At 35.4% G+C, this 10,229-nt stretch overlaps 1 pseudogene; it reads left to right on the top strand.

The window, feature by feature from the left end:
* Positions 1-3,611: 3,611 nt before the first annotated feature.
* On the top strand, positions 3,612-4,663 carry LOC113611153 (malate dehydrogenase, cytoplasmic pseudogene; annotated as a pseudogene).
* Positions 4,664-10,229: the final 5,566 nt, after the last annotated feature.

Here is a 10,229-nt window from a genome sequence, read left to right as displayed (position 1 = left end):
CAAATGCCAAGAATACTATATTTAATGACAAAACAGAAGTGATAGTGAAATTAAAGTGGAGTTACAGGTACCCAGGAAGATCTGAGTGGAACTGTGATCCAGACCTGTCTCCCTCCTGAAGAGTCCTTGAGTAATATACATACAGGAAGAAAGGACAGAGCAGAGCAAAGTAACAAAGTAACACTTTATTATTAGGGACCTTCCCCTTGCCACTAATCCCCAAGTGTGTTCTTTTCCCAACAATCTGGCCCACCACTATGTTGTGTTGATGAAAAGAGAGGATTGGTGAAAAGAAGATAGAGAGAATAGAACAGTAATGATATCTAGGCCTGCTCAAAGGAAGCCACATTTGTACACTGACCTTTGAATACTCTGTCACTATTTTTACATTCAGCATCCTGGACCTCCACCACACACATTAGTTGCTTTTTTCAGGAAGTAGTAGGAAAGAGGTGATAAGATGACAAAGCAAAGAGAATCAACTCAATAGGATTATGGTTAGAATTGCAATGAACCTGTAGATTGATTCGGGAAGAACAGTGCAATTGCAATCACAATATTGATGAGTTTTTTTTTTTAATTAGACAAAATGACTAATAAAACTGATGACAACAGTCATGTGAGAATAACCAAGAAAATTTTGAAAAAGGAGAGTAGTAATGAAGGATACTTCCCTAAAGGCAGCCTGTACACACACCCTTACGGAACCCTATGGGTTGTGTTCAGCCCCCTGTTATGACTGGTCAGTTCATTTGTTCTGATTGGTTCATGTTTGTGCTTTAGCAGTTGTTAAACATTTGGTATATCAACCCTCCTTATGGGCATTAAGCCATATACTATAGTGATAGTAATGAAAAATGTAATACTAATGGATGCAAAAAACAGAAAGATGAATGAAATGGATAGAATAGATGGCCAAGAAATAAATTCTTGTTTAATGGGATGAAAAAAAAATTTTTTTTAACATTTGGTGCCAGATTTCTCTTGGGGAAGAAATCATTTCATTGAGAAAGATATCTTAATATATTGCATAAAGGTAAAAGGCGAGACCCTGGGGGCTTAGGTTGGAAGAAGATAATGTAACAAAGAGATAGACAAACCACTGTGCCCAAAAAATTTTTTTTTAAATTGTATGAAGAGACAGTGAAGAGAGGAAGAATCACCATGCTTGTAGAGAGAGGTGACCAGTGAGAAATTCCTGGCTGTATGTTGGCTGAAGGCTTTTTTTTTTTTTTTTTGCGGTACGCGGGCCCCTCACTGTTGTGGTCTCTCCTGTTGCGGAGCACAGGCTCCAGATGCGCAGGCTCAGCGGCCATGGCTCACGGGCCCAGCCACTCTGCGGCATGTGGGATCTTCCCGGACCGGGGCACGAACCCGTGTCCCCTGCATCGGCAGGTGGACTCTCAACCACTGCGCCACCAGGGAAGCCCCTCAAGGCTTTTTGAAAGCATGGAATTTCTAAAGACTTTAAGTTGTTTGCATTGCTGCAGGCAAATCCCCTTTGTCTCCCTCTAACTGTGAGTGAAGAATGCTACATACAAAGAAAACTTTGTGTGAGTTTTTTTGGAGGGGGTAGGGTGTTGAGAAGGAGTCCAAGAAAAAGAGTCTTGAAATTCACGTAGAGTGTGGGGCAGAGAAGACAGCAGCCATGTGGGATGAGATATGTGTGAAAGCAAAAGTTAATTTGAAGCTGATTCACACAGCCGAGGCCGTTGAATATATTCTCTTAAAAATGCAGAGAAGTTGTAGGAGGGAGGGAAGGAGATTAGACTTCTCATAGGATGTTGGCTGAGTGGTTAGAACCGGTTTTCTTTAAATATCAAAAGGTGGACCAGCCTCAGCTGACAACTGATTTAACTTACATGTAGTAATTTAGCCCATGATTTCAAAAAAAAAAAGGAAAAGTAGCCTTATGAATCAATGGGAAAGGAAGCATATATGAAAGAAAGAAGCTACCTTTCCTTATTGGCTCAGCTAGGGAAGGATGGAGTCTATCTGAGTTTAATCAAATAGTAATTTGTATGATCAAAGGATCATCCATTAAAAGTTATACAGCTTAACACCTATCGTGTGTCAGGCTCTGTTTTAGGCACTGGTGATACAGCAGTGAACACAGTAGACAAAACACCTGCTTTCAAAAACTTTCCATTCTGGAGGATAGAGACAGACGTTTTGAAAGTGAGTGGTATAGCTCTTAATGATGGGCTATTTTTGGTATGCTGAAAAGTATACTTTGAAAGCAGAGGATATGAATGAAGAGAATTTCCATGGTCAGCAAAATGACTTGAAAAGCTACCTTAAGGTAACAGTGGAGATGGCCTTGAAAATTAGAGAGGTAATTAATTCATGATTTAGAGTAAGGGTCAGCAAACTTATTCTGTAGAGGGACAGATAGTAAATATTTTTGGCTGCCATTCAGTCTATGTTGCAACTACTCAACTCTACCACTGTAGCTCAAAAGAAGCCACAGACACTACAGAAATGAATGTGCTTGGCTCTCTTGGGATAAAACTTACAAAAACTGGTGGCAGTCTGTAAGCCATTGTTTACCAATTCTTTCTGTAGAGTCAAGCTTGCTGTACTCAAACTTGGCTTCACCTGTTACTTCATGTATGACCTTGTACAAATTACCCCAATTCTCTAAGCTTCATATTTCATAAGAGGAAAATAAAAGTATTTGTCACAGTTCCTAGTTCATAATAAAGTCTCAAAAAAATCTTAGTCATTATTACTATGTTTTATTGTGATAATAAAACAGCTACTGATAATGTGTGATGAGTATGAGTATGTGTGTGTGTATATACATGTGTTTGTATACATGCATACATGGAAACATATGCTTGTGTGAGACTGATCTAACATCCACTTTCCAGATCATGAAAAGATTAAAGAATGTGGAAATAATATTGGTGAAATGACCACCAAAAGTGAAGGTATTGGAGTTTTCATGGCAGAGTAGTTTTGAGTACCAAGATCACCCCACCTTCTGAGATCATTCTACTGGATATGGAGGACCAAAAACTAACATAGATAGAACTTCTGTGGCCCCAGAGCATTATTTTAGACAGAATAACATATGCTTGGGAATTCTGCTGCTGGTGCAGTAGTAGAGGAAGACTGAATGGATACTAAGGTGAAATTAACCCCCTGCGTTGATGTGACAGAAAACATAGTTTGGGAAGATCACTGAACTTTGTAGAGCAAAGAACTGGAGAGGAGAAAGCAACATGAAGAATGAGACCCAGAATCCTGCATAGGAGTCACCACGAGACTGTTGCTGAATACTCAGTGACATATCATAGGGCGAGTCCTTTCAAGACTACATAGAAAATGGACCAGGAAGCTGTAACGTGGATGATTCTCAAAGCTCACAAAGAACTTGGAGATGTTTGAGTTCTGGCCAGCCAGATTCTAGGAGCCATATTGAATACCCAGAGTACAGTCTACTCTAAATCAACCCACCAAAAAAAGCTTAAAAACAAGACTTAAAGAATCTAGCTGAGGCAGGTGTTGAAATTTTCCGTGCAGTTCCCAATCATGTCAACAGTGTTTTTAAGGGTTTTTGTCACAAAGCCCTTGAAAGCAGAAGGCCCTTGACTACAGATTCTGAACAAATCAGAGTCCTTATGACTGGAGCAGCTGATCAAATTGCATATTCACTGCTGTACACTATTGGAAATGGATCTGTCTTTGGTAAAGACCAGCCTATAATTCTTGTGCTGTTGTATATTACTCTTATGATGGGTGTCCTGGATGGTGTCCTAATGGAACTTCAAGACTGCCCATCCTTCCTGAAAGATGTCATCACAACAGATGAAGAAGAGATTGCCCTCAAAGACCTGGCTGTAGCCATTCTTTTGGGCTCCATGCCAAAAAGGGATGGCACAGAGAGGAAAGATTTACTCAAAGCAAATGTGAAAATCTTCAAATGCCAGGGTGCAGCCTTGAAGAAGTATGCCAAGAAGTCAGTTAAGGTTATCGTGGTGGGAAACCCAGTCAATACCAATGGCCTGATTGCTTCAAGTCCGTCCCCAAGGAGAACTTCTGTTGCTTAACTCTTTTGGATCACAGCCAAGCTGAATTGCTCTGTTAAACTTGGTGCTAAATTTGATGTGACTTCTGATGATGTAAAGAACGTCATTATCTGGGGAAACCATTCCTCAACTCAGTATCCAGATGTCAACCATGCCAAGGTGAAACTGCAAGGAAAGGAAGATGGTACTTATGCAGCTCTGGAAGATGACAGCTGGCTCAAGGGAGAATTCATCACGGCTGTGCAGCAGTGTGGTACTGCTGTCATCGAGGCTTGAAACCTAACCAGTGCAATGGCGGCTGCAAAAGCCATCTGTGACCACATCAGAGACACCTGGTTTGGAATCCCAGAGGGAGAATCTGTGTCCATGAGTGTTATCTCTATGGCAACTTCTATAGTATTACCAGTGGTCTGCTCAATTCATTCCCTGTTATAATCAAGAACAAGACCTGGAAGGTTGTTGAAGTTCTCCCTATTAATGATTTCTCAGGAGAGGAGATGGATCTTTCTGCAAGGGAACTGGCAAAAAGAAAAGTAACTGCATATGAATTTCTTTCCTCTGTCTAACTAGACAATCATTTTGATGTTACTAAGTACCCCAACACTGAAGAATCTAAACGTTGTCTTTGACTCTAGTACCAAATAATAATGCTATGCTTAAATTACTTATGAAAATGACACATTTTAAAGATTGTGTGTTTCTTGATACAAATCTGTGACAGTTTATCATCATGCTGTTAGTGCTGCATTCTAAATAAAATATGTATTCCAAAAAAATCTAGACAATTATCAAGTAATCTAGCTAACAGAACAAAATTTCAGTTTAGCATTCTTTCAAAAAAAAGATAAAGAAACAAAACCCAGAACTCAGCAAGCTCACACTTATGATGTCCAGCATGCAATTAAAATTTACTAGACATGTAGAGAAGCATGAACATGTTTCTCATCCCAGAAGAATAATGTGACAATAGAAACAAACTAGGAAATGATATAAATGATGGTATTAGCAGACAAGAATGACAAAAGAACTATTGTAAACATGTTCAAGTATTTAAAGGAAAATGTGACTATAAAGAAGAGGAAAAGAGAAGATATTTTTAAAAACACCAAGTGTACTTTTCTGGGGTTGAAAAATACAATATCTGAAATAAGAATTTTACTGGGTGGTCTTAATAGTAGATTAGATACTACAAAAGAAAAAAATCAGTGAAATTCAAGATATAGCAATCAAAAGTATCCAAACTGAAATGCAGACAGGAAAAAAAAACCTCTAGAAATAAACAAGTTGAAATATCAACAACAACAAAAACAGAACCTCAGTGGCCTACAGGAAAAAATTAAGTAGTAATTATTTAAATTATGTTATATATGTTTAATTACAATATATGTAATTGGAGTCCCAGGAGGAGCTAGAAAGAGGAGGCAGGAAAAAGCATTGGAAGAAACAACAGCCAAAACTTTTCTAAATAAAACAAAATATAAACCCACAATTCAAGAAGTTTATCAAATCTTATGCAAAGTAAATACATAGCAAATTACACAAAAACACATAATAATCAGGTCGCTCAAAACCACTGATAAAGAAACACATTCTAAAAGAAATAATAACGACAAAAGGTGCATTACTACAAAGAAATAAAAATTACTTCAGGCTCTTCATCAGAAACTATCCAACCCAGAAGACAATGTATGGCATTTTCAAAGAACTGACGTAAAAAAAAAGTGATCAAACTAGAATTCTTTTCCAGCAAAAAAATTCCTTTGAAAAATGAAAAGAGAAATAAAACTTTTTGAGCAAATGAAATCAGAGATATTTATTGCTAGTAGAACTTTACTACAACAAATATTAAAGGAAGTCCTTTAGGATGAAGGAAATTGAAATCAATTTGTAATTCAGATCCACACAAAGCAGTGAATATCACTGGAAATGGTATATAAAAAGTTTTTTCATTTTTTAATTTTTCAAATGATAATTATTTAACACAAAAATGCTAAGAATATATTATAGAGGTTATAATATGTGCTGAACTTAAAATAACTATGACAACAATAGCACTAAGAAGAGGAAGGGAGAAATGGAAGTATACTATTGTAAATTTCTTACATTAAACACAAAGTGGTGTAATATTATCTGGAGTTAGACTGCATAAATTAAAGATGCATACTATAAACCCTAAGACAACCACTAAAAAACTACTAAGAGCTACAGCTAATAACTTAATAGTGGAGATAAAATTGAACATTAAAAACTACTTGTCTAATTGAAAATAAGGAGGAAAAGAGGAAAAAGAAACAAGATGGTACAAATAGAAAAGAAAATTTAAAAGGTAAATGGCATATACCCTGAGAAAACCATAATTCAAAATGAGACATGTACCACAATGTTCACTGCAGCACTGTTTACAATAGGACATGGAAGCAACCTAAATGCCCATCAACAGATGAGTGGATAAAGAAGATGTGGCACATATATACAACAGAATATTACTCAGCCATAAAAAGAAATGAAATTGAGTTATTTATAATGAGGTGGATGGACCTAGGGTCGGTCATACAGAGTGAAGTAAGCCAGAAAGAGAAAAACAAAAGCCGTATACTAATGTATATATATGGAATCTAAAAAAAAAAAAAAAAATTGGTACTGATGAACCTAGCAGCAGGGCAGGAATAAAGACGTAGACATAGAGAATGGATTTGAGGACATGGGGTGGGGAGGAGGAAGCTGGGGCAAAGTGAGAGTAGCATTGACATATATACACTACAAAATGTAAAATAGATAGCTAGTGGGAAGCAGCAGCATAGCACAGGGAGATCAGCTTGGTGCTTTGCGATGACCTAGAGGGGCGGGGTAGGGAGGGTGGGAGGGAGGCTCAAGAGAGAGGGGATATAGGGATATATGTATGCATATGGTGATTCACTTTGTTGTACAACAGAAACTAACACAGCATTGTGAAGCAATTATACTCCAATAAAGATGTATTAAAAAAAAAAGGCAGAGATGATTGTCCAGACTGGCTAAAATATCGAGGCTCAACAAATGCTGTCTACAAGAAAACTACTTTAAATATGAAGACACTGAATCATTAAAGAAAAAGATGGAAAAAGGTACCACACAAACACTAATCATAAGAAATCTGGAGTGGATATATTAGTATAAGAAAAATTAAATTTCAGAACAAGTAACCCTAACAGAGATTAAGAGGGAAATTATGTAATGATAAAGACTCCATAACAATCTTAATGTGTAAACACCTAATAATAGATCTACAAAATACATGAATTGAGAGCTGAAAGAATTGAAAGGACAAAAAAGTACATCTAGATTTATAGAGATTTCTTTATTCCTCTCAGTAATTGATAGAACAAGTAGACAAAACTCAGTAAAACTATAGAAAGCTTGAACAATACTGTCATCCAACTTGACCTAATAGCCATTTATAGAATAATCTTCACTCTCCCCAGCAAGAGAATACACACTATTCATGTGCAAATGAAAAATTCACCAAGAATACTGGGGGATAAAACAAGTATCAATAATTTGAAAAGATAGAAATGCTAGAGTATATACTCTGACCATAATGGAGTTAAATTAGAAAACAATAACAAAAAGATATCTGGGAAATTCCCAAATATTTGGAAAATGTACAACAGATTTCCTAATAACTCATGGGTCAAAGAAGAAATCACAAGGACTATCAGGAAATATTTAGAACTAAATGAAAATTGAGATAAAATATATCTAAAGTTTGGAGGTACATCTAAAGCAGTGATCAGAAGGAAATCTGTGCTCTAAATGCTCATGGTAGAAAAGCAATGAGATCCCAAGTGAATAATGTAAGCTTTCACCTTAATGAGCTAGAAAAAGAAGAGCAAATAAGTCCCAAGTAAGTACAAATGTGGCAATAATGAAGATAAAAGCTGAAATAAATAAAAGAGGAACAGGCAGTAGAATTAATGAAACTGAAGCTTCTTTTTTGAAGAGATCAATCAAATGAAATACCTTTAACTAAGCTTTCAAGTGAAAAAGAGAGAAAACATAAAATACTAACATGAGGAATAAACAATGAGACATCCAATATTAAACAAATGTTAAAGAATAATATATATTATAAATAACTTTAGGTGAATAAATCTGACAACTTAAATGAAATGCAAAAAAACCTTCACAGACACAAATTTCCAAAACTGGCACAAGAAGAAATCGAAAATTAAATTGTCTTTTATCTACAAACAAAATTAAATTCATAATTTAAATTTTCTCAAAAAGGAGACTCCTGGCCTGGATAGCTTCATTGATGAAAGCGTTCATGTAAATCAACCATGTTTCAATAAAAAATAAGCTAAAAATTGAAAAAACCTTTCAAACCTTTAGGAAATAGATAATAAAAATCTTATACAACTTCTTCAGAAAGTAGATAAGGAGCTTCCAAACTCATTTTATTGGGCCAGACTTACCCTGATAACAAACCTAGAAAAAGACATTACAAGAAAACTACAGACCAGTATTCCCAATGAACTTGGAATTCTTAATATTTTTAAAGTTTAGCTAGTAGAACCCAGCAACCTATAAAAAGTATAATACACCAAGAACAGGAATGTAAGTTTGGTTTAATATTTGAAAATCAATTTAATCTATCATCTCAACAATCTAAAAAGGAAAAAAAACCAAAAACATAAGATCATCTCAATAGATGCCCTTTGAAAGCATTTGGTAAAATTTAACACTCATTCATAATAAAAACTCTCAGCAAATTAAGGAAAGGAAGGGAACTTCCTCAACCTGGCAAAGGACATATGCAAAAAATCTAGAGATAACATCATATTAATGGTACAACACTGAATGCTTTCCCTTAAAATCAGGAACAAGGCAAGGATGCTCTTTCTTACTACTTCTGTTCAGCATTATACTGTGTGTTCTAGTCAGTGGAATAAAATGGGAAAGGTAAATAAAAGCATACAGAATGGAAAGGAAAAAGTAAAACTCTTTATTTGCAGAGGTATGATAGTGAACATGAAAACTCCCAAGAAATCTATAAAACACTACTAGAACTAATAAATTCATTAGCAAGGTCTCAACACACTCTGCCAATATTAAAAAAAATCAAGTGTATTTAAATATACTATCAATGAACCATTAGAAAATGAAATTAAGAATCCATTTACAATAGCATTAAAAGCATAAAATACTTCAGGATAAGTATACGCAATATCAGTACTATCAAAAATACAAAACATTGCTAAGAGAATTTAGAGGAGACCTGAGTAAACTGAGATCTATACCATATTCATGGATGAGAAGACTCAGTACTGTTAATGTGTCAGTTCTTCCTAAATTGATCTACGTATTAGCAATCCCAAATTCCTGGAGGTATTTTTTCAAAAATAAAAATTAAATAGCTAATTCTAAAATTCATGTGCAAATGCAAAGAACCTGGTAGAGTCAAAATCATTTTGAAAAAGAACAGATTTGGAAGATTTACACTTCCTGGTTTCAACACTTTCTAAAGTTATAGTAATCAATACAGTGCAATAAAGATAGGCTTATAGTTAAATGGAATGGATTAAAGAGTCCAAAAATAGACACTGAGTTTTCACCAGAGTTGCTAAAGCTAGTTCAGGGGGGAAAGGACTGTCTTTTCAACAAATGGTGTTGAAACAATATTATATCCATTTAGAAAAAGATTAACATTGACTCTTTCCTCATACCTTATGCAAAAATTAATTTGAAATGTATTATAGTCCCAAATGAAAAAGTTAAAACTAAATTTCAAGAAGAAAACATATTAAAAAATCTTTTCTCTATAGGAATAGGTAAACTTTCTTACATATGTCATAAAAAGCATGAGTCACAAGACAAAGAGATGATAAATTGAACTTTGGCAAAATAAAAACTCTGTTCTTCAAAGGATATTGTTGAGAAAATGAAATGTGAGTTTAACTGTTCCTGTGTAAAAAATTTCTCCAAAGCCTAGTGACTGAAAACTACAATAAACAATTATTATTTCTCACAGTGTTTATGGATTAGGAATATGTGAATTGCTTGGCTGGCCAGTTCTGGCTTGGAGTGTCACATGAGATTGCAGTCATCTGAAGGCTTGACAGAGGCTGGAGGATTCATTTCTAAGATGCTGCATATGGCTGGTAAGTTGCTGCTGGCTGTTTATCAGTAGGTCTTAGTTCCTCTCTGTATGGATCC

Source organism: Aethalodelphis obliquidens, unplaced genomic scaffold, assembly GCF_003676395.1.
Source record: "Aethalodelphis obliquidens isolate GAN/ISIS:26980383/991018 unplaced genomic scaffold, ASM367639v1 scaffold68, whole genome shotgun sequence".
Classification (NCBI taxonomy): Eukaryota; Metazoa; Chordata; class Mammalia; order Artiodactyla; family Delphinidae; genus Aethalodelphis; species Aethalodelphis obliquidens.
This window is presented reverse-complemented; position numbering and strand designations above follow the sequence as displayed.